This window comes from Bombina bombina, chromosome 3 (assembly GCF_027579735.1).
Source record: "Bombina bombina isolate aBomBom1 chromosome 3, aBomBom1.pri, whole genome shotgun sequence".
Taxonomy (NCBI): Eukaryota; Metazoa; Chordata; class Amphibia; order Anura; family Bombinatoridae; genus Bombina; species Bombina bombina.
Genome location: NC_069501.1, coordinates 1261272654 through 1261294454, shown reverse-complemented (window position 1 = coordinate 1261294454; position 21801 = coordinate 1261272654). Strand labels below are relative to the sequence as shown.

At 38.5% G+C, this 21801-nt stretch overlaps 1 protein-coding gene across 1 annotated transcript in view; it reads right to left on the bottom strand.

The window, feature by feature from the left end:
- Positions 1 to 21801, bottom strand: part of LOC128652713 (vomeronasal type-2 receptor 26-like) — a 228652-nt gene that overhangs the window by 189476 nt on the left and 17375 nt on the right. The gene's annotated exons all lie outside the window — the stretch shown is intronic.

Below are 21801 nucleotides of genomic sequence, written 5' to 3'. Positions count from 1 at the left end.
AGTTATTTTGCTGTCAGGATACAACTGCTGCAGCCATCATACCACCAGAGAAAGTGGTGTCACAAAGGGATGACATCATCAGAATACAGCCATCAGGATGCCCTCGAATACGAGCAAGGTGCAAGGACAAAGGGAGTGAGAACCAACCACTAGGTGCAATGAACATGAAAAAGGCTGCCCAACAGGTCCAGAGTGAAAAAAATGGGTTTATTGCATGAAAAAACCTAGACAGACATAAACAGGTACCTGTCCATGTCTGTCTAGGTTTTATTCATGCAATAAACCTGTTTTTTTCATTCCAGCCTTTTTGGGCAGCCTTTTTCATGTTCAGTTATTTTGCTGATCTGAGACATAGCAATGGAGGAACTGTTCCAGAGCTTGGTTAGACTGTTCCACAGCCCCATTGGGTTGAGGGTGAAAGGCAGAGGAGAAGGAAAGCTGGATCCCCATTTGGGCACAAAAGTACCACCAAAATCTAGAGACAAACTGACTAAAAAACTTGTGGGCAAAAATCGAAGCAAGCTCCTGGATGGTAGGCAGCTTCTTCAAGGGAATGCAATTTGACATTTTGGAAAAAAACGGTCAACAACTGTCAGGATAGCAGTATTGCCATTGGAAACAGGAAGGTCGACAATGAAGTCCATGGGAAGATGTGTCCAATGACGCTCACCATTAGCAATGTCTCCCACAGGAAGACATTGAGGAGTCTTATTCTGCGCACAAACTGAGCAGAAGGCAACATATGAAGCAACATCAGAACAAAGGCCTAGCCACCAGAATTTTCAAGTGACAGACCAAATCATTTGGTTCTTGCCCAGGAGACCTGCAGATTTAGGATAGTTGTAAGTGTGCAATAGTTTGGTGCGAGGATTCTCAGGTACAAAGCCCTTGCCACTAGGTTTCTCTGGAGGGGCATTGGTTTGTGCAGCCAGGATCTCCTACTCTAAGGTAAAATTTAAATTGGTACATATGGTGGCCAAAGTATTGGCAGGAGGTATAACTAGCGTGGGTACAGACTCCTTCTTGTACAAATGAAAAAACTGTCGAGAGAGTGCATCAGCCCTTACATTCTTACTAGCGGACAGATAGAAAACCACATAATTGACCCAGGACAAAAATAGCACCCATCTGGCCTGTCGGAGCAACAAATGCTTAGCTTCATATAGTCACATTCTTGTGGTCAGCGACGATGAGCACCGGTACACTAGTACCTTCGAGAAGGTGCCTTAATTCCTTGAGTGCCAACATTATGGCCAATAATTCCCTGTCACCAATTTCATAATTGCATTCCGTTGGGGAAAATTTATTAGAAAATAAACCACATGGATGCAAGGAACCCTCAGACGTAGGACATTGAGACAAGAGGGTACCTATTCCTTTTATAGATGCATCAACCTTTAGAATGAAAGGCAGAGCAAAGTTAGGATGAGCCAGAATCGTGGCGGCAGCAAAGTCAGTTTTAAGACACTTAAAGGCCTTAATTGCAGTTGGTGACCAATGGAGTGGAATATTCTTTTTACGGATAATGTCCGTGATAGGTTTGACCAAAGAAGAAAAGATTTGAATACAAATTCTATAGTAATTGGCGAAGCCCAAAAAACATTGAATAGACCAAAGACCAACTGGGAGAGGCCACTGCAGATAGCTTGTCATTATCCATGGGGAACCCTGCAACTGAAAATACATTACCAAGGATGCTTACTTGTAATTGATAGAATTCACATTTCTCAAGTTTGCAAAATAGGCCTTTTTCACTTAATTTCTGAAGTACCCGTGTGACATCAGAACGATGAGCCTCAAGTGTGTGTGAGTGTATGAGGATGTTGTCTAAGTACACCACAACACACTGTTGTGACATATCTCGTAGGACACCATTCATACATTTCTGGAAAACAGCAGGGCCATTGCATAGGCCAAAGGGCATAACAAGATATTCATAACGAGCAGTTAGGAAGTTTGAGATGGCAAATAATTGAGCATGTTAAAACACCATGGAGAGGGGTGAATAGGCAAAGGCTGTTACAGAAACGTGAAGCTTTCTGGATTTTTAAATTAAAAATGAGAACCCCTAATGGTTTGAATATACATGCAGATCTAATTAATTTCTGGGAATGATTTAATAAGAAAACTAAGAGCTATATGTAAATTAGAACAAATGTGACCATGAATTATAAGTAGTGATTCCTCTTTAACAGGTTATAATAATGTGGAGTAATTAGCATTACTATCATGATATGTTTTAACTTGACTCTATAGATTAGGGTATCTGATGACGGTCTTAGTAGAATAACAATGACGCACTGATAGAATGTTGTAAAAATATGCATTTATAACATATATTAAGTCATCAAAAATCTGATAATATAAGCTACTAATATAACCTATAGGGGATAAGATGTACATATATGAGACTAGCTTAAAGTTTAAATTGGATAAGAATGGATACCAGTATCTAACATATTCTATATATTTGGGAAATTATCCCTTATTATGTGTATTCACACTAAATTAGAGGTAGATCCATCCCGAGAAATAAATAAATCTGAAGGTTTGAATAAAATGTTACTGGCATATTGTAATTAACACACGGAGGCCTATTTAACAAAGACTGCTGCTTCATAACGGCTGTTTCTGGTGAGTCTGAAGACTTCAGCACATAAAGATGTCAGCACTCAGGGATAGATGCACGTCACCAACAGGACCTCTGCTCACAGGTCCAATACAATAACAAAGAACAGTCAGGAAGGTGACAGCATAAATCTAATATTTATTAGATAAGACAAATAATGGGCAACGTTTCGGGATGTTATCCCTTATTCATGCCATGCCAAACAAACAATTTTCACACCTTTATATACCTAAACACCACTAGGTGGCGATAGAGAGAATTTAACCCTATCAATACATCAAATGTTAAAAACATACATACACAGATTGTAGCATCATTACATTACACTTCATGCAAATGCATCTCTTTTCTCAAAACATTTGATATGTATACAGAAACATTTTTAATCTATTTGATTACCAAAAAGCATTATTTTTATATCTGCAGAAAATAAACAACAGGCGAAAAGACTAAATAATATATACAAATATAGAAAAATAGAGAGATCCCATTCCTTATTCATTCCTTTAAGAGTAATTGACCCTAATTCATATATCCAAAAGGATTCCTTCTGTTTCAGCAATTGCTCCCTATCTCCCCCCCTACGTGGCAACAAAATCCGATCAATTATCTGAAATTTTAGTTGGCTGATAGAATGGCCAGCGGTCAGAAATGATATGCAAGAGGGGCTTTTAGATTTTTAGTACGTATATTACTTTTATGTTCAATTATGCGATCTTTAGCACTACGGGTCGATTCACCAATATAAACCACCCCACATGGGCATTTAACCATATAAATTATGAAGGTACTAAGGCAGGTATAATAAACTTTAATATTATATTTCTTACCCGTATGGGGATTATAGAATACAGAACCTTTTGACATATTACTGCAGCATGAGCATCCCAAACATGGAAAACACCCTTTATTGCATGAGGAAATAAATCTAGTTTTAGAAATACTTTTGGGGCCTATGTCTGCTTTAACTAATTCCTCTTGTAGGTTTCTACCTCTCTTAAAGGCTGGCATAGGGTAATCCTTAAATTCTTTAATATCAGGATTACAGTTTGAAAGTATACTCCAATGCTTTCTAATAATGCGCTGGATATCATGGTTTTGAGCATTATATTTTGAAACAAAGATGGTCCTAGGGGTTTGGGATTTTTTATCCACTTTAGATTTTAAGTGAGAATCTCTCAGGATAGATCTAACTGCATTTATATTTTTAACAATCATATCTTGTGGGTAACCCTTATCCTTGAATCTTTGGCCCATTTCAGCCAACCTTTTATCTACTAGATCCTCAGATGAAACAATTCTACGTACACAAAGCATTTGGCTATGTGGTAGGGACTTGATAAGAGAAGGTGGGTGCGCACTGTCAAACCTGAGTAGGCTATTACGATCAGTAATTTTTCTATATAAATCAGTAACAAAGGAATTGCCAACCTTAGTAATTCTAACATCTAGAAAATCCAGGCACTCTTCACTCCATGTGAGCTTAAATTTAATGTGGTTGGTAGATTAATTTAATTCCCTTACAAAACTCTCCAGGGTCTGAAGACTCGCCAGAAGCACAGGCCCTCACAGAGCTTGATAAATGGGCCTCTAGGTCTATATTTTCTTTTTCCTTTTTATATTTCTTTCACTTTTTTTCATTTTTCTATCCAGCTGATAATTGAGCTTATTAAATCTATGTGAAACCCTTATATAACAGAGTAAGGTTCATAGTATTAAGTAACCATAAGGTAACTTTAAATGCTGAATGGAGAATTTGTATAATGATGTGATGCTAAATAGATACAATGTAAACTAACGTCACTGTATGGTTTCTGTTTATAAGATATATATGTATAACACAAAGTGTTTTAAAGTACCAGGGTCTGTGATTTGTTTCCCAATTGAACGACTGCATTCTAGATCATATGTTATGAAGGGTTAACCAGTATTTGCTTAGACACTAACGTCATAGGATTACCATTTATAAAGTGAGGCTGTTTTAGTCATTGCAGCACGGTCTTTGAGGAAGGCACAAGCTGAAACGTGTAAGACTGGTGCTGCACTGGCCTCTTGATCCTATTTTTGTGCAATACTTTTTAATCTTCTAATAAAAGTTATTTTTTATACTTTTGCATCTGCTGCCCCGCTTTCGGATTTTATGATATAATTGGATTGGGACTCTATTTAGCGTTTTGCAAATGGATGTTTTCTGGAGAAGGAGAGTAGGTGGAGCCTTGCACTGAGCTTGGAGAAGGGAGATGCCGAGAATTTTTGGCGTGGTACCGCAGTAAGTTGCTATTAATGTGGTGTAATAAGGGGATCAAGGATTCTGACCAGAACCAGGAGAGAGTACGCACAGCAAGTGGAAGTAAGTTTACTGAGATAATGATTTACTGACTTTGTTGGTTGCTGATAACTGGCGCTCTTTGGGAATGGGATAATGCAACGGATCCTTACCACATAGAAATAGACAGAGTTCAGTGCACTGTGACAAAGGGAAAATAGCTTGCTTTCAATATTAGTTTACCCGAAGTTCCCTTTAGCGTATGTACTAAGAAGTGGATGGTTTTGCTTATTTACATTTATACATGCTGACATGCTCTTAGTAGAAAATGCAGGCACGAAATAAACCACTCTCCGCAGACTTTCTAAAATTGCAGTAAAACATACAGGCAACATCTCATTGTCATGGAAGCTGCTGCTGATTTCTTTTCACTGAGAGTAGTCTCAGAACATAGAGCACAGAGGCCTGATATTGAAAACTTATTTTTAAGTATAGTTAAAACACAAAATATCAGTGATGTGTTCCAACAAATAGAAGCAAAAATGATAAAAGAATATCGCCTGTGATGGGACATAAAACTTTTACAAAAATATCTTATATTAAAAATGGTCCCTAGAGGACTAAGGATTAAAACGTTTCCCACCTTCCAAGTACAGGATGCAGACTTCATTGAGGAATGGAACATAGAGGTTAATGAAGCTTATTATTATCTATAAAGAGAAACAACATATTATACTAACAGAGGAAACCAGTGAGCTACAGAAGTTTATCTTTGGAGACAGAATAACAGCTCACGCTCCAGGAGATCAAGATCTAAGAACAGACGAAACAGAAGGAGAGTGACATTTTCAGATAATGATGGAGAATCAGGGGAAGATACCAACACAGGTTATAATAAAGTTTCTGAGATACAACAGAAGGTACAAAGCACTTTAGAGAATATATTCAATGTATCAGAGAGAGTAGTATAACACCAGAAAGTATGGCTAATATATACAGAAAAGCAATTGAGGAGCAAGGAGCATATGCCAAGGATAGAGCTCCAGAAAGGGAAGTTAGAACTCATCAGGGACAAAGTACACAAAACATACAACAAAATAAAAATGATTTGAATATAAACCTTAGAGAATGAGGTAGAACAGGTGAAGAGCAGGTTTTTCAGAGGGACAGGTCCAATCTAAGAGGAGGAGGCCCCACAAGAGGGGGGGGGGGGAAACGCAGGAAAAAGCAGATATACCTTTAGAACCAATACACAACAACAACAACACAAAAACCAAATACAAGATATAACTGTTCTAACCATCAGGCATTGAGCTAGGGGCTTTAGAACATAAGGTCTTAACATATGGTCTAGGGTTTGTACCTTCTAATGATTTCAACCTATTTGATACCATTGTTGACCTTAATAAGTTTATAAGGAACTTAACACTCCAGGGGCCCGATCCGATATGCAGCGTTGCCTGCAGAAGCCAGCGACGCCAAATATTGTGCGGGTTTGGTAACACATATACGGCGTAACCTAGAAGTTACGCTCGTATATTTCACCCTTCGGCCGTAGTTTTTTGGCCCATAGAGTGATATACCAAACCCACGCAGTTTGGTATCCAATATACAGCGTAAGGACTTACGTGGCGAAAATGGAGAAATCTTACTTCATTTTCACCTCACCACAAATTGTAGGCGTAGTAAGCCTTACGCTGTGTATTGGAGCCCCGTAACTCCCTAAACTACCTGCAAAATAAAACCTAACACCTAACGCATGCACAATGTCTATCTACCTGTGAACTGCAATCCCCCGCCGCGATCCCTAATAAAGTGTTTAACCCAGGAACAACCACTCCCGGATCCCCACCACCACCTACATTATATGTATTACCCCCTAATGTTATCCCCCTACACCGCCGCCAGCTAAATTAAAATTTTTATACCCTAATGTGAGCCCCCTACCCTGCCACCACCTTCATTAAATATATTAACCCCTAATATGATTCCCCTACACCGCTGCCACCTATAATAACTCTATTAACCCCTAATCTGAGCCCCCTACCCCACCGCCACCTATTTTAACTATATTAACCCCTAATGTGAGCCCCCTACCCCGCCGCCACCTATATTATATGTACTACCCCCTAATCTAATCCCTCTACACCGCCGCCACCTATATTAAATATATTAACCACTAAACCTAAGTCTAACCCTAACACCCACTAACTTAATTATTATTAAAATAAATCTAAATAATATTAATAATATTAACTAAATTATTCCTATTTAAATCTAAATACTTACCTATAAAATAAACCCTAAGATAGCTACAATATAATTAATAATTACATTGTAGCTATTTTAGGGTTTATATTTATTTTACAGGTAACTTTGTATTTATTTTAACTAAGTACAATAGCTATTAAATAGTTAATAACTATTTAATAGATACCTAGTTAAAATAATTACCAAATTACCTGTAAAATAAATCCTAACCTAAGTTACAAATACACTTAACACTACTATATCAATAAATTAATTAAATAAACTACAATTATCTCAACTCAAATACAGTTAAATACACTAATCTATATTACAAAAAAAACAAACACTAAATTTCAAAAAATAAAAAAGATTACAAGAATTTTAAGCTAATTACACCTAATCTAAGCTCCCTAATAAAATAACAAAGCCCCCCAAAATAATAAAATTCCCTACCCTAAACTAAATTAAAAAAGTAATCAGCTCTAATACCAGCCCTTAAAGGGCCTTTTGCGGGGTATTGCCCCAAAGTAATCCGCTCTTTTACCTGTAAAAAAAGAACAGCCCCCCATTACAACCCACCACCCACACACCCCTACTCTAAAACCCACCCGATCCCCTCTTAAAAAACCTAAGTTTAACCCCCAAGTGGTCCTTACCTGTCCTGAAGACCAGCGGAGAAGGTCCTGTTCCAGACGGCGACCTCTTCTTCTTCCAGGAACCAGCCGGCGCAGAGCGGAGGAGTTGAAGACCGATGACCGTGGAGCTGAAGACTGTCCTCTCTGGATCTGAAGACCGGTGATGCTGGAACTGAAGATCAGCAACGCTGGAACTGAATACCGGAGCCATGGAGCGTGGAGGATCCTCTTCATACGATCTCCGCCGAAGGAATTCAAGGTACGCGATTAAAAATGGCGTCCCTTGAATTCCTATTGGCTGATTTGAGCCTTCAAATTCAAATCAGCCAATCGGATGAGAGATACTTTAATTCTATTGGCTGATTTGAATAGCCAATAGAATAAGAGCTACTGTAATTCTATTGGCTGTTTAGAATTAATAATAATAATACTAATAATAATAATAATTATAATAATAACCCCCTAATTAACCATTTTTCAGTCACACATCAGAAGGATGTGAGGTTTTTTACATGGACAATTATAGAGAGGGTCCCCACTGAAGGGGAGGATAGAACCTGCAAATTGGGGGAGTGAGAGGCCTTCTGGATTTTTCGTCTGAAAACGAGGGTTCCAGGTGGTTTCAATTCCGAATTTGACCTGATAAACTTTTGGTAGCCTTCAGGGAGCTTGAGTGAAGGGGACCAAACTACATGCAAGTAGTACTTAAAATTAATAAAGAGGCAGGTCACACTACACTAATTGTACACATTCATGACATTTGAATGCAAAACTAGCAAAACTAGTAAACTCCTAGAGGTCTATAGTAACATTCCGTATAGGACATGCTCAAGAAAGGGTACACTGAGTACTTGTGCAGTCCCAAACTAAGGTCATGTGCAAAAAAGAGGGCTTTATGTGAGCCAAGTTAAAAAGATAATGATTCACAACATAATTATAAATGTACCTCTAATTTCTAAATACACATGAGCTATATTTAAATAATATTAAATGATAAGTATATCCCATAATGGGTCTAGCTCTGCAGAGTATTTAGAATAAGGCAAATGTCCCAGTAGGGTGACAAGCTTTATTTGATAAGAGAGATCAGTTTGTGAATATGAAGCGAGTTTGCAGCACTATCGGTTGATACAATCGATACTGGACCAGTGAGAGCAGCTCAAAACACAGAATCACGCTGCACTTGACAGGATAAATTCATCACCAAAAAATAAAAAGGTCTAGCTTTGCAGTTTAATTTAGAACAAGGCAAACGTCCTAGAAGGGGGGCAGGCTTTATTCTAGGAGTAAGATCAGTTTATGAAAGCTGAAGTAAGTATGCAGCGCTATTGGCAGACACACTCGATATTGGACTAATGAGAGCAGCTCACACCAAGGAAACACGCAGCACTAGATAGGAACCGTTAAAGAGTGTATATAGCTGCACAGCTGATGCTTAACACAGGAACGGGATTAATCAGTTCTAGAGTTTAGGGATGGACTAATACACTAAAGAGGTGAAAGTATTTACAAAACAGGCAACACTTAAACAGCTAGATGCAAACGACCCGTGATTGGAGAGTAAAATAGTTCGGCTAGAGGCCATTAAATAAAAGAAAACAGGAGAAAATGCAAGTAATGAAATCAGGCAATATCAAAATAATAATGTCTAAATATAGCCCAACACTACGGGTGAGAAAAAATAGCTTTTATGTTTAGTGTTTATGTTTAGCCTAAATCCTGAGGAAACAGCATACAAAATACTGTGATGGCATGGCAGTCCTTTTTAGAGTATATATGTTGAAATTGAAAAGTAATTGTTTGTTTGGGGCAAGTTGGTATGGTGCAATAGGTGTGTTAAGAAACACTTTGGATTGGTGCAATTAAGGGAGGGGTGTGTGCCCCTAACCCAATAGCAGATCAGATGAGGGTTTTTAAACTGAAAACTAACAAACAGTTTTAAGCAGGCTAGGAGTAAGGCAGTAGCCGAAACTGGTCAGCCTTTTCTCATCTGTTCGTATTCATTTTGTACTTTTTACCTAGGGGTAATGATACCTCATTGAACCTAATAAAGTTTTGAAATTTTACCCACTATGCTGGTGCTCCTGTAATAACTTTTGTGATTTATGACTATGGAGGAGTCCACCCAGGAAAGGACAATCATGATCAAAGGTTTCTCTTTCAGAGGTTCTGGGGCTGAGGAACTTAGGTGCGGGCATTTACCAGACATGTAGGACAAGTTTTTCAAAGGTGGCCTTGTAGCCCACAATAGAGGCAGAGCCCCTCCCTCCACCTAAAAGCCCTCTCCGCCGTGGAGAGGCACATGGATCCCAACTACTTAGGCTCAGTGGTACCTGGTGTCATGGAACCAGGAGGCATGAAAGGAGAGGGAGGCATAGGTGGGAATGAAAATGTAGGCGACAACTGGACAGGAGGCTTCTGCAAGTGCTCCTTGAATTAGGGTCTTTTTCTGAGTCTGATATCAATTAGAATTTGAAAAGACACCAAGGCCTCAAGATCCTCTGGTAAATCTCTGGCAGCAACTTTGTCTTTAATCGCGTTGGAAAGCCCATAAGAGAAGACGGCAACAAGGGCTTCATTGTTCCAACCTACCAGTGTATGGAACTCAATGGAATACTGGGCTACAGATCTCGGACCTTTCTGAATGGATATGAGATTTTTGGCAACAAAGGAGGATCAAGCTGGGACATCAAAAACCCTTAGAAAGGATGCCACAAATTCAGGGTAATTTAGATATCACAGGTTTATTAGTTAACCACAAGGGATTAGCCCAAACAAGAGCCATGTCAGAGAGTAATGAGATGAGAAATCCCACCTTAGCTCTGTCAGAAGGAAATGCCTGAGGTAACATCTCCAAGTAAATGCCCACCTGGTTAAAAAAAAATCTGCACTGGTTAGGATCCCCTCCAGAGCCCTGAGGAAAAGATCCAGAACCGGACATGCTCCTAGAAAGACTAGGTGCAGCAGCGGTAACAGGAGCAGGGCTAGTACAATTTGATACATGTGGTTATCCAGTTCATCCATCCTGGAAATAATAGTGGGTAAAGGTGAATTATTAGCACTTTCAGGATTCATAGCCCTTGCCTAATGTCAGGGAACCAGTAATCAGACAGAGATGTGAATAGCCAAATTAATCACACCTTTATTAAAAATTAATACAATTAATAAAGAGTCCAAAAGCAAATGACAAACAGGAGTCAAAGCCAGTGCTGGTAGTCAGCTGAGCTGGGTCATGAGTCAAAGTGAGTAGTCAGACGAGCCAGGGTCAGGAACACAAAATACAGCAGAGTCAGGAACAAGCCAAGCATCAGGAATCAGAAGGGATGTCAAACAAGCAAGGTCATATACAGAATCAGGAACACAACGCAAGGGCAAAGACAGACTGAATGAAGGCAATAGTAAGTGATGACGTAAAAATTCTCACACTGATGAGTTTCTCTAATTTGGCCATAAGAGGGAGCCTGCATGTAGTGAGCAGCGTTACACACTCTGCAGCAGGCGAGGAGAGAGACAGGTGAGCTAAGATAAAAAGCAGCACCCTGACAGCATGCCATTTTAAGCAACTTTCTAATTTATCCTATTATCAATTTTTCTTCATTCTCGTGCTATATTTATTTAAAAAGCAGTAAAATTAAGCTTAGGAGCCAGCCCATTTTTGGTTCAGAACCTGGATTATGCTTGCTTATTGGTGGCTAAATGTTGCCACCAATAAGCAAGCTCTATCCAGTGTGTTCAACCTAACATGGGCCGGTTTCTAAGCTTTACATTCCTGCTTTATAAATAAAGATAGCAAGAGAACATAGAAAAATTGTTAATAGGAGTAAACTAGAAATCTGCTTAAAATTGCATGCTCTATCTGCATCATGAAAGAAAAAAATGTGGGTTTAGTATAGAAATTTTCAGTATAGGTTGGGAGTACAACAGGCAAATGTAGATATTTCAAATGCTGATGTAAAGGTAAAGGCGCTATTTGTAAACAATTGAATACAATCCAGCAGATAAAATTGATCATTGGGGACAAATTAAAGGGTATAACATTTTAGGGTATACCTTTTTAAAAAAATGCAAATAATAAAAAAAAAAAATGTTTAGTAACCTTAATCCCCTTTTTCTGATGCTCAACCAATGGCAAGCAGTGTTTCTGTACTGACCCCAAGGCATTGATAGGTATATCAAACTTCACATATGGCATCATGTGACACATGATATGTTGTTTGTCTCTCACAGGCCCATGAATTGATATAACACATAATGAAAGTCAGGACAGAACTTAAAGGGACAGTAAACCTTAAAAATAATGTTATATAATTCTGCACATAGTGCAGAATTATATAACATTATATTAGCGCAAACATTATAAAACATAATTTCCCCTTTGAATTTTTTTAAAAAACTGCTGTTTTACAGACCCGCTCTCTGTGATCTTCTGAGCGGGTCTGTTTTTTTTTTCAAACAGCGCATCGGGCCAGCTGTATAGTCACAGCCTGGCCCGACCGCGCCATAGCACTAAGTGCAGCTCGCTCCTGCTCTGTCAGACAGCACTTAGTGCTATGGCGCGGTCGGGCCGGGCTTTGACTATACAGCTGGCCCGATGCGCTGTTTGAAAAAAAACAGACCCGCTCAGAAGATCACAGAGAGCGGGTCTGTAAAGCAGCAGTTTTTTTAAAAAATTCAAAGGGGAAATTATGTTTTATAATGTTTGCGCTAATATAATGTTATATAATTCTGCACTATGTGCAGAATTATATAACATTGTTTTTAACGTTTTCTGACACTTTAAGTCTTCCAGGTCTGTTGTCTGTAGTAGCTGTGCATTGAGCTCAATACCGCACAAAATCCAAGCGCTGATTTTATGTGCTCATGCACGCTTTCTACATAGACATCAATGGGGAGAGCGGGTTAGAAAAAAAACACCTGCGATTGCAGAATGAAAAGCTCCTTAACGCAGCCCGATTAATGTCTATGGGGAAAAAAAGTTATGTTTAAACCTAACACCCTAACATAAACCCCACATCTAAACACCCCTAATCTGCTGCCCCCGGCATCGCTGAAAACCTACATAATGTTATTAACCCCTAATCTGCCACTCTCGATATCGCCGCCACCAAAATAATATCTATTAACGCCTAATCTGTCACTCCCAATATCGCCACCACTATACTGAAGTTATTAAACCCTATTCCAATGCACCCCAACATTGCCCACACTATAATAAATCTATTAACCCCTATTCTGCTGCTCCCCGACATTGCTGCCACTAAATAAAGTTAATTAACCCCTTAACCTCTGGCCTCCCACATCACCACTAAATAAACCTATTAACCCCTAAACAGCCAGCCCCCCACATTGCAACAACCTAAATTAAACTATATTAACCCCTAACCCCAACCATAACCCTAAAACCCCCTAACTTTAACATAATTAAAATAGAGTTAAATTAAAGTTACAATTATTAACTAAATAATACCTATTTAAAACTAAATACATACTTACCTGTGAAATAAAACCTAAGCTAGCTACAATATAACTAATAGTAATATTGTAGCTAGCTTAGGTTTTATGTTTATTTCACAGGTAAGTCTGTATTTATTTTAACTAGGTAGACTAGTTAGTAAATAGTTATTAAATATTTACTAACTACCTAGTTAAAATAAATACAAACTTACCTGTGAAAAAACCTAAGCTGCCTTACACTAAAACCTACCATTACAAAAAGAAAAACCACTACAATTACAAAATATAAAAAACTCTAAAATTACAAAAATAAAAAAACCTACCATTACAAAAAAATAACAAATGAAAATATCTGAAACAAAAAATTATTCCTATTCTAATACTATTAAAAAAAAAACACCCCAAAATAAAAGCCCTAATCTATAATAAATTACCAAGGGCCCTTAAAAGGGCCTTTTGTAGGGCATTGCCCTAAAGAAATCAGCTCTTTTTCTACAAAAGAAAACCAAACACCCCCTAACAGTATACAAACCCCCACCCCCCCAAACCCACAAAATAAAAATAATGTCAAACCTAATCTACCCATTGCCCTGAAAAGGCTTTTTTTTTGCTGCCCATTAAAAAAAAAAGCTATTCTAAAAAAAAAACACCCAAAAAAATAAAAATAAACATTACACAAAATAACAAACAAATTATCCATAATAATAACAATTATTCCTATTCTAATACCCATTTAAAAAAACACCCCAAAATAAAAGAAACCTAATCTATAATAAATGGCATTGCCCTAAAGAAATCAGCTCTTTTTAGAAACAAAAATACAAAGACCCACTAACATTACATTACACACCCCACCAAACCCACAAAATAAAAAAAAAACTATCTAAAAATCCTAATCTACCCATTGCCCTGAAAATGGCATTTGTATGGGTATTGCCCTTAAAAGTGCATTTAGCTCTTTTAAGAAATGCCCAACCCCTTATCTAAAAAAAACCACCCCCCCAAAAAAACTTAAAAAACCCTAACACTAACCCCTCTTTAGGTACTCACAGTAACTGAAGTCCCGTTTGAAGGATCTTCATCCTAGCAGCTCCATCTTCATCCAGGCGGCTCCATCTTCATCCATCGTGGAACTGGCATTTCTTCATCCTTGCGGAGGCATAGCAGTCGATGCGTGGAGGCAGAGGTCCAGGAGAAAGTCCAAGGCGGAGGTCCAGGTGAAGGTCCAAGGCGGAGGTCCAGGAGGAGGTTCAAGGCAGAGGTCCAGGAGGAGGTTCAAGGCAGAGGTCCAGGCGGAAGTCTATCGATCCGATGTTGAGGTTCTCTTCATGCGACAGTCTGCCGCACACTATTCCAATCAGCCAATAGAATTTCAGTAGCTCTTGCCCTATTGGCCGATTTGAACAGCCAATAGAATTTTAGCAGCCCTAATTCCTATTGGCATTGCCCTAAAGAAATCAGCTCTTTTTCTACAAAAGAAAACTAAACAACCCCTAACAGTATACAAATCCCCACCCCCCCCAAACCCACAAAATAAAAATAAAGTAAAACCTAATCTACCCATTGCCCTGAAAAGGGCATTTGTATGGGCATTGCTGCCCATTAAAAATAACAAAATGGCTATTCTAAAATGAAAAACCCACCTCAAAATAAAAAAAAAAACATTACACAAAATAACAAACAAATTATCCAAAATAATAACAATTTATCCAAATTATCCAAAATAATATATATATATATATATATATATATATATATATATATATATATATTTATATATAGTATGCATATATTTATATATTTATTGGAGATTGTTTTATTTTTGGGGCACATTGCATTCACATTGGCTGACATTTTCAAATTAGCCAATAGGATGAGAGCTACTGAAATCCTATTGGCCTTGCACCTCATTATTCAAATGATCCACCAACAAAAACAATGGTTGAAAGAGTCTCTCACATGACCTGAAAGTATTGTCTATAAGTTTTAGCCATTGCAAGCAATTGCCGAGATTCAAATGTTCCGCTCACCTGCATGACAAGTCACGTGTTACAGCTATACAGCAAAGCATTTTAGCATATACCGCAATGATCCATTCCACACTCAAAAAATGGCTTTTGAGTGTGGAATATTAAGCTCACCTGTATTACAGGTTGTGCGGTCAGGCTATTCCGCTAGCGTTATAGTTTATACTGCAACGATCCATTAAGCAAACAAAGGCCAGTAATTATGGATTTTGCAAAACAAAATGTTTCACAAAACTCATAACAAAAATGTTGCAAAGTACACTAACACCCATAAACTACACTATTAATCCCTAATCTGTTGCCCCTGCATCACAAATACTATAATACACCTATTAACCCCTAAACCGCCAGCCCCCACATTGTTACTACTAAAATAAACCTAATAACCCCTAAACCGCCGCCCCCCCCCCCAAATTGCTACTACTAAAATAAACATATTAACCCCTAAATCTATGGCTCCCACATTGCTACTACTAAAATAAACCTATTAACCCTTAAACTGCTGGGCCCCACATCGCAACTACTAAAATAAACCTATTAACCCCATAAACTGCCAGCCCCTCACATCGTGACTACCTAAATTAAACTATTAACCCCTAAACACCCCATTAATTTAAATTAAAGTTAAAATATAACTACCTTAACATAAATAAAAACTTACCTGGGAAAAAAAAACTAAGCATAAACTATAATTAAACCTAACATTGCTATTTAAAAATATATATATATATATATATATATAACAAAACTAAAAAAACCTGAATTACTAAATTAAAAAATCCTAGCACTGTGAAAAAAAAACACCTAACATTACAAAAACATAACAAAGTCTACAATTACGAAAAAAATAAATCTATTACAGATTACAAAAAATAATAAACTAAATTATCCAAAATAAAAAAAATTAAACCTATTCTAATACCCCTATAAAAATAAAAAAGCCACCCAAAAATAAAAACACCACCTTATCTAACACTAATTTACCAATAGCCATTAAAAGGGCCTTTTGTAGGACATTGCCCTAAAGTCATTAGCTCTTTTACACCAAAAAAACTAACCCCCCTAACAGTAAAACACCCAACAACCCAAAATAAAAAAACTAACTATCGATCCGATGTTGAGGTTCTCTTCATGCGACAGTCTGCCGCACACTATTCCAATCAGCCAATAGAATTTCAGTAGCTCTTGCCCTATTGGCCGATTTGAACAGCCAATAGAATTTCAGCAGCCCTAATTCCTATTGGCATTGCCCTAAAGAAATCAGCTCTTTTTCTACAAAAGAAAACTAAACAACCCCTAACAGTATACAAATCCCCACCCCCCCCCAAACCCACAAAATAAAAATAAAGTAAAACCTAGGCTACCCATTGCCCCTAAAGGGGCATTTGTATGGGTATAGCCTTTAAAAGGCCAATCAGCTCTTTAGTGCCCATTAAAAATAAAAAAGTCCTAAGCTTAAAAAAAAAAAATTACCACTAACCCCAAAAAATGTACTCATCATTCCTGAAGTCCGAACATCCATCTTCTTCCAGGCAAAGCAAAGTCTCCATCCGAGTGGCTCAATCTTCATCCAGCACTTGGCCATCTTTTTTATTCATCCAGGTGGCGTGGAGACTGTGGTGGCGTGGAGCAGGTTTGCCGATTGAATGCAAGGTACCCGTTTTATATTGGGGTACCTTGCATTCCTATTGGCTGAAATTTTCTAATTAGCCAATATGATGAGAGCTTAAATCCTATTGGCTGATTTGAATAGCCAATAGTACTTAAGCAGCTCTCATCCTATTGGCTGATTTTAAATTTTCAGCCAATAGGAATGCAAGATACCCCAATATAAAACGGGTACCTTGCATTCAATCTTCAGTGTGTGGCAGAGATTACATGAAGAAGAGGCTCCTCATTGGATGTCCCCGCTGCTGGTGAACCTAATTCGCTTCGCACCGCCACAGCTCCACACCACGGGGATGAAAAAAAGAAGATGGCCCTGCGCTGGGTAAAGATGGAGCTGTCTGGATGAAGACTTTGCTCCGCCTGGAAGAAGATGGATGTTCGGAATGTGGTATTATACTAGAAGTGTTTATTATGAACGTATTTCAATAATATAATAGGTGATGATTAAACTATAAATATTACTTATCGTTGGATTTTGAATAAGACATATGTTAGACCCCTCTTTCAGATGTAGCCAGAAACTTCTTAGATCACTCAAAACCCTTCTTGTAACAGATCTAATAATTTAACAGTTAAGTGGGCAGGTGTGTCTATGTGTTATGTCAATCATATTTTGTAGCTAAAAGCTTTTTTCAAAATAAAAATGAATTTTCTCATACCAGTAACTTGTGTTGGAATGCGACCCTCCCTTCTCCTAGTAGATAAGGATTCTGCTATGACAAGACAGTGAGAGCAGGAAACAGTGTGAAATACATGTGTAACTTTATTTAAGGCATTTTTGTTAAAGGCATATATGTGCTATATGCTAAATAAATATATGCATACTATATATATATATAAATATATATATATATATATATATATATATATATGTATATATATATATATATATATATATATATATATATATATATATATATATATATATATGGGTTGGTGGGATCTGTCCCAAGTCTATGGAGATAGAAACCCATTTAGAAGTAGTGATGTCGCAAACTTAAAATTTTCCGTTCGCGAACCGGGAGAACCGCCATTGACTTCAATAGGCAGGCGAATTTTAAAACCCACAGGGACTCTTTCTGGCCACAATAGTGATGGAAAAGTTGTTTCAAGGGTACTAACACCTGGACTGTGGCATGCCGGAGGGGGATCCATGGCAAAACTCCCATGGAAAATTACATAGTTGATGCAGAGTCTGGTTTTAAGCCATAAAGGGCATAAATCACCTAACATTCCTAAATTGTTTGGAATAACGTGCTTTAAAACATCAGGTATGATGTTGTATCGATCAGGTAGTGTAAGGGTTACGCCCGCTTCACAGTGACAGACCAAACTCCTCGATTAACGCAGCGCAAACAACCGCAAACAGTCCATTTGCACAACCGCAAATTCCCCATTTGCACAAGGTTGGATACCATGTCCCGTTCCTTGTCCTCACTGATGGCATTGAAGGTCTCTTCCTCCACCCAGCCACGTACAACACCAAGTGTACCCGAAAGGTAACAACAAGCCCCCTGGGACGCCTGCTGTGTTTGGTCTTCCACCTCCTCAAAGCCACCTTCCTCCTCTGACTCCTCTTCTTCAGACTCCTCTCTCTGCGTTGCCTCTCTCTGCGTTATTATAAGGTGTGTTAAGTAGTACTATTCTTATCAGTTTAATCCCTGTTCCGTCCCCTATCAGGGGACGTGTATATGGCATGGATTTTAGGAACCGAGAGATGGAAAAAGATGCTTGGTCGGTCCTCCTACTTCAAAATTGGGGCACTGCGCGTGCAATCATGGTCGAACTTTTAGCCGACGGACATTTGGCCGACGGACATTTGGCTGAAACACAATTGGCTGTCAGATAACAGTCCGGCCACAAGATAGATAGATTTGATAGATAGGTAGATAGATAGATAGATAGATAGATACATAGATTAGATAGATAGATCAATAGATGCAATAGATACATTTGATAGATATGATAGATAGATTTGATAGATAAATAGATAGATTTGATAGATATATAATTTCACAGACAGAGAATTACAAGACGTGCGGTCTGGGACCCATGGTAAGGTTCCCAGAGGCAGTTGCGGTGCCAGGGGACGTGTATATGGCATGGATTTTAGGAACCGGGAGATGGAAAAAGATGCTTGGTCGGTCCTCCTACTTCAAATTTGGGGCACTGCGCATGCAATCTACTGTGCCACCAGATAGAAGTGGTGTGTTAAGTAGTACTATTCTGATCAGTTTAATCCCTGTTACGTCCCCTATCAGGGGACGTGTATATGGCATGGATTTTAGGAACCGGGAGATGGAAAAAGATGCTTGGTCGGTCCTGCCTGTCATTTTTTTTTAAATGTACACTTACACTACTATTAAACAAGATATGCGTGGTGGCACTGGGCAAGTGGGCACAGTATAAGCTGTGAGCCTGACACAAAAAAGCAGACTGATGTTTCACATTCCAAAAAGTTTTTATTTTTTTAAATGTACACTTACACTACTATTAAACAAGATATGAGTGGTGGCACTGGGCAAGGGGGCCCAGTATAAGCTGTGAGCCTGAAACAAAAAAGCAGACTGATGTTTCACAGTCCAAAAAGTTTTTTTTTGTTTTTAAATGTACACTTACACTACTATTAAACAAGATATGAGTGGTGGCACTGGACAAGTGGGCACAGTATACGCTGTGAGCCTGACACAAAAAAGCAGACTGATGTTTCACACTCCAAAAAGTTTTTTTTTTTTAAATGTACACTTACACTACTATTAAACAAGATATGAGTGGTGGCACTGGGCAAGTGGTCCCAGTATAAGCTGTGAGCCTGACACAAAAAAGCAGAATGATGTTTCACAGTCCAAAAAGTTGTCTTTTGTTTTTAAATGTACACTTACACTACTATTAAAGAAGATATGAGTGGTGGCACTGGGCAAGTGGGCCCAGTATAAGCTGTGAGCCTGACACAAAAAAGCAGACTGATGTTTCACAGTCCAAAAAGTTTTTTTTTTTTTAAATGTACACTTACACTACTATTAAACAAGATATGAGTGGTGCCAATGGGCAAGTGGGCACAGTATACACTGTGAGCCTGACACAAAAAAGCAGAATGATGTTTCACAGTCCAAAAAGTTTTTTATTTTTTTAAATGTACACTTACACTACTATTAAACAAGATATGAGTGGTGCCAATGGGCAAGTGGGCACAGTATACGCTGTGAGCCTTACACAAAAAAGCAGACTGATGTTTCACAGTCCAAAAAGTTTTTATTTTTTTAAATGTACACTTACACTACTATTAAACAAGATATGAGTGGTGGCACTGGGCAAGTGGGCCCAGTATAACCTGTGAGCCTGAAACAAAAAAGCAGACTGATGTTTCACAGTCCAAAAAGTTTTTTTTTGTTTTTAAATGTACACTTACACTACTATTAAACAAGATATGAGTGGTGGCACTGGGCAAGTGGGCACAGTATACACTGTAAGACTGACACACACGCTGGCAGGCAGGCAAGGCAATTGCAATTAGATTACACAAGCAGACTGATGTTTCACAGTCAAAAAAGCTTTTTTTTTTAAATTTACACTACTGTTACACCAGATATGAGTGGTGGCACTGGGCAAGTGGGCACAGTATACGCTGTGAGCCTGGCACACACGCTGGCAGGCAGGGAAGGCAACTGCAATTAGATTACACAAGCAGACTGATGTTTCACAGTCAAAAAAGCTTTTTTTTTAATTTACACTACTGTTACACCAGATATGAGTGGTGGAATTGGGCAAGTGGGCCTGGCACACACACTGGCAGGCAGGCAACTGCAATTAGATTACACTAGCAGACTGATGTGTCATAGTCAAAACATTTTTTTTTTTTTAAATTTACACTACTGTTACACCAGATATGAGTGGTGGCACTGGGCAAGTGGGCCTGGCAGACACGCTGGCAGGCAGGCAACTGCAAATAGATTATACAAGCAGACTGATGTCTCACAGTCAAAAAAGTTTTTTTTTTTAAATTTACACTACTGTTACACCAGATATGAGTGTTGGCACTGGGCAAGTGGGCCTGGCACACACCCTGGCAGGCGGGCAACTGCAATTAGATTACACAAGCAGACTGATGTTTCACAGTCAAAAAAGTTTTTTATTTTTTTAAATGTACACTTACACTACTATTAAACAAGATATGAGTGGTGCCAATGGGCAAGTGGGCACAGTATCCGCTGTGAGCCTTACACAAAAAAAGCAGACTGATGTTTCACAGTTCAAAAAGTTTTTATTTTTTTAAATGTACACTTACACTACTATTAAACAAGATATGAGTGGTGGCACTGGGTAAGTGGGCACAGTATAAGCTGTGAGCCTGAAACAAAAAAGCAGACTGATGTTTCACAGTCCAAAAAGGTTTTTTTTGTTTTTAAATGTACACTTACACTACTATTAAACAAGATATGAGTGGTGGCACTGGGCAAGTGGGCACAGTATACGCTGTGAGCCTGACACAAAAAAGCAGACTGATGTTTCATAGTCCAAAAAGTTTTTTGTTTTTAAATGTACACTACTGTTACACCAGATATGAGTGGTGGCACTGGGCAAGTGGGCACAGTATACGCTGTGAGCCTGGCACACACGCTGGCAGACAGGCAGCTGCAATTAGATTACACAAGCAGACTGATGTTTCACAGTCAAAAAAGCTTTTTTTTTTAATTTACACTACTGTTACACCAGATATGAGTGGTGGCATTGGGCAAGTGGGCCTGGCACACACGCTGGCAGGCAGGCAACTGCAATTAGATTACACAAGCAGACTGATGTTTCACAGTCAAAAAAGTTTTTTTTTTTAAATTTACACTACTGTTACACCAGATATGAGTGGTGGCACTGGGC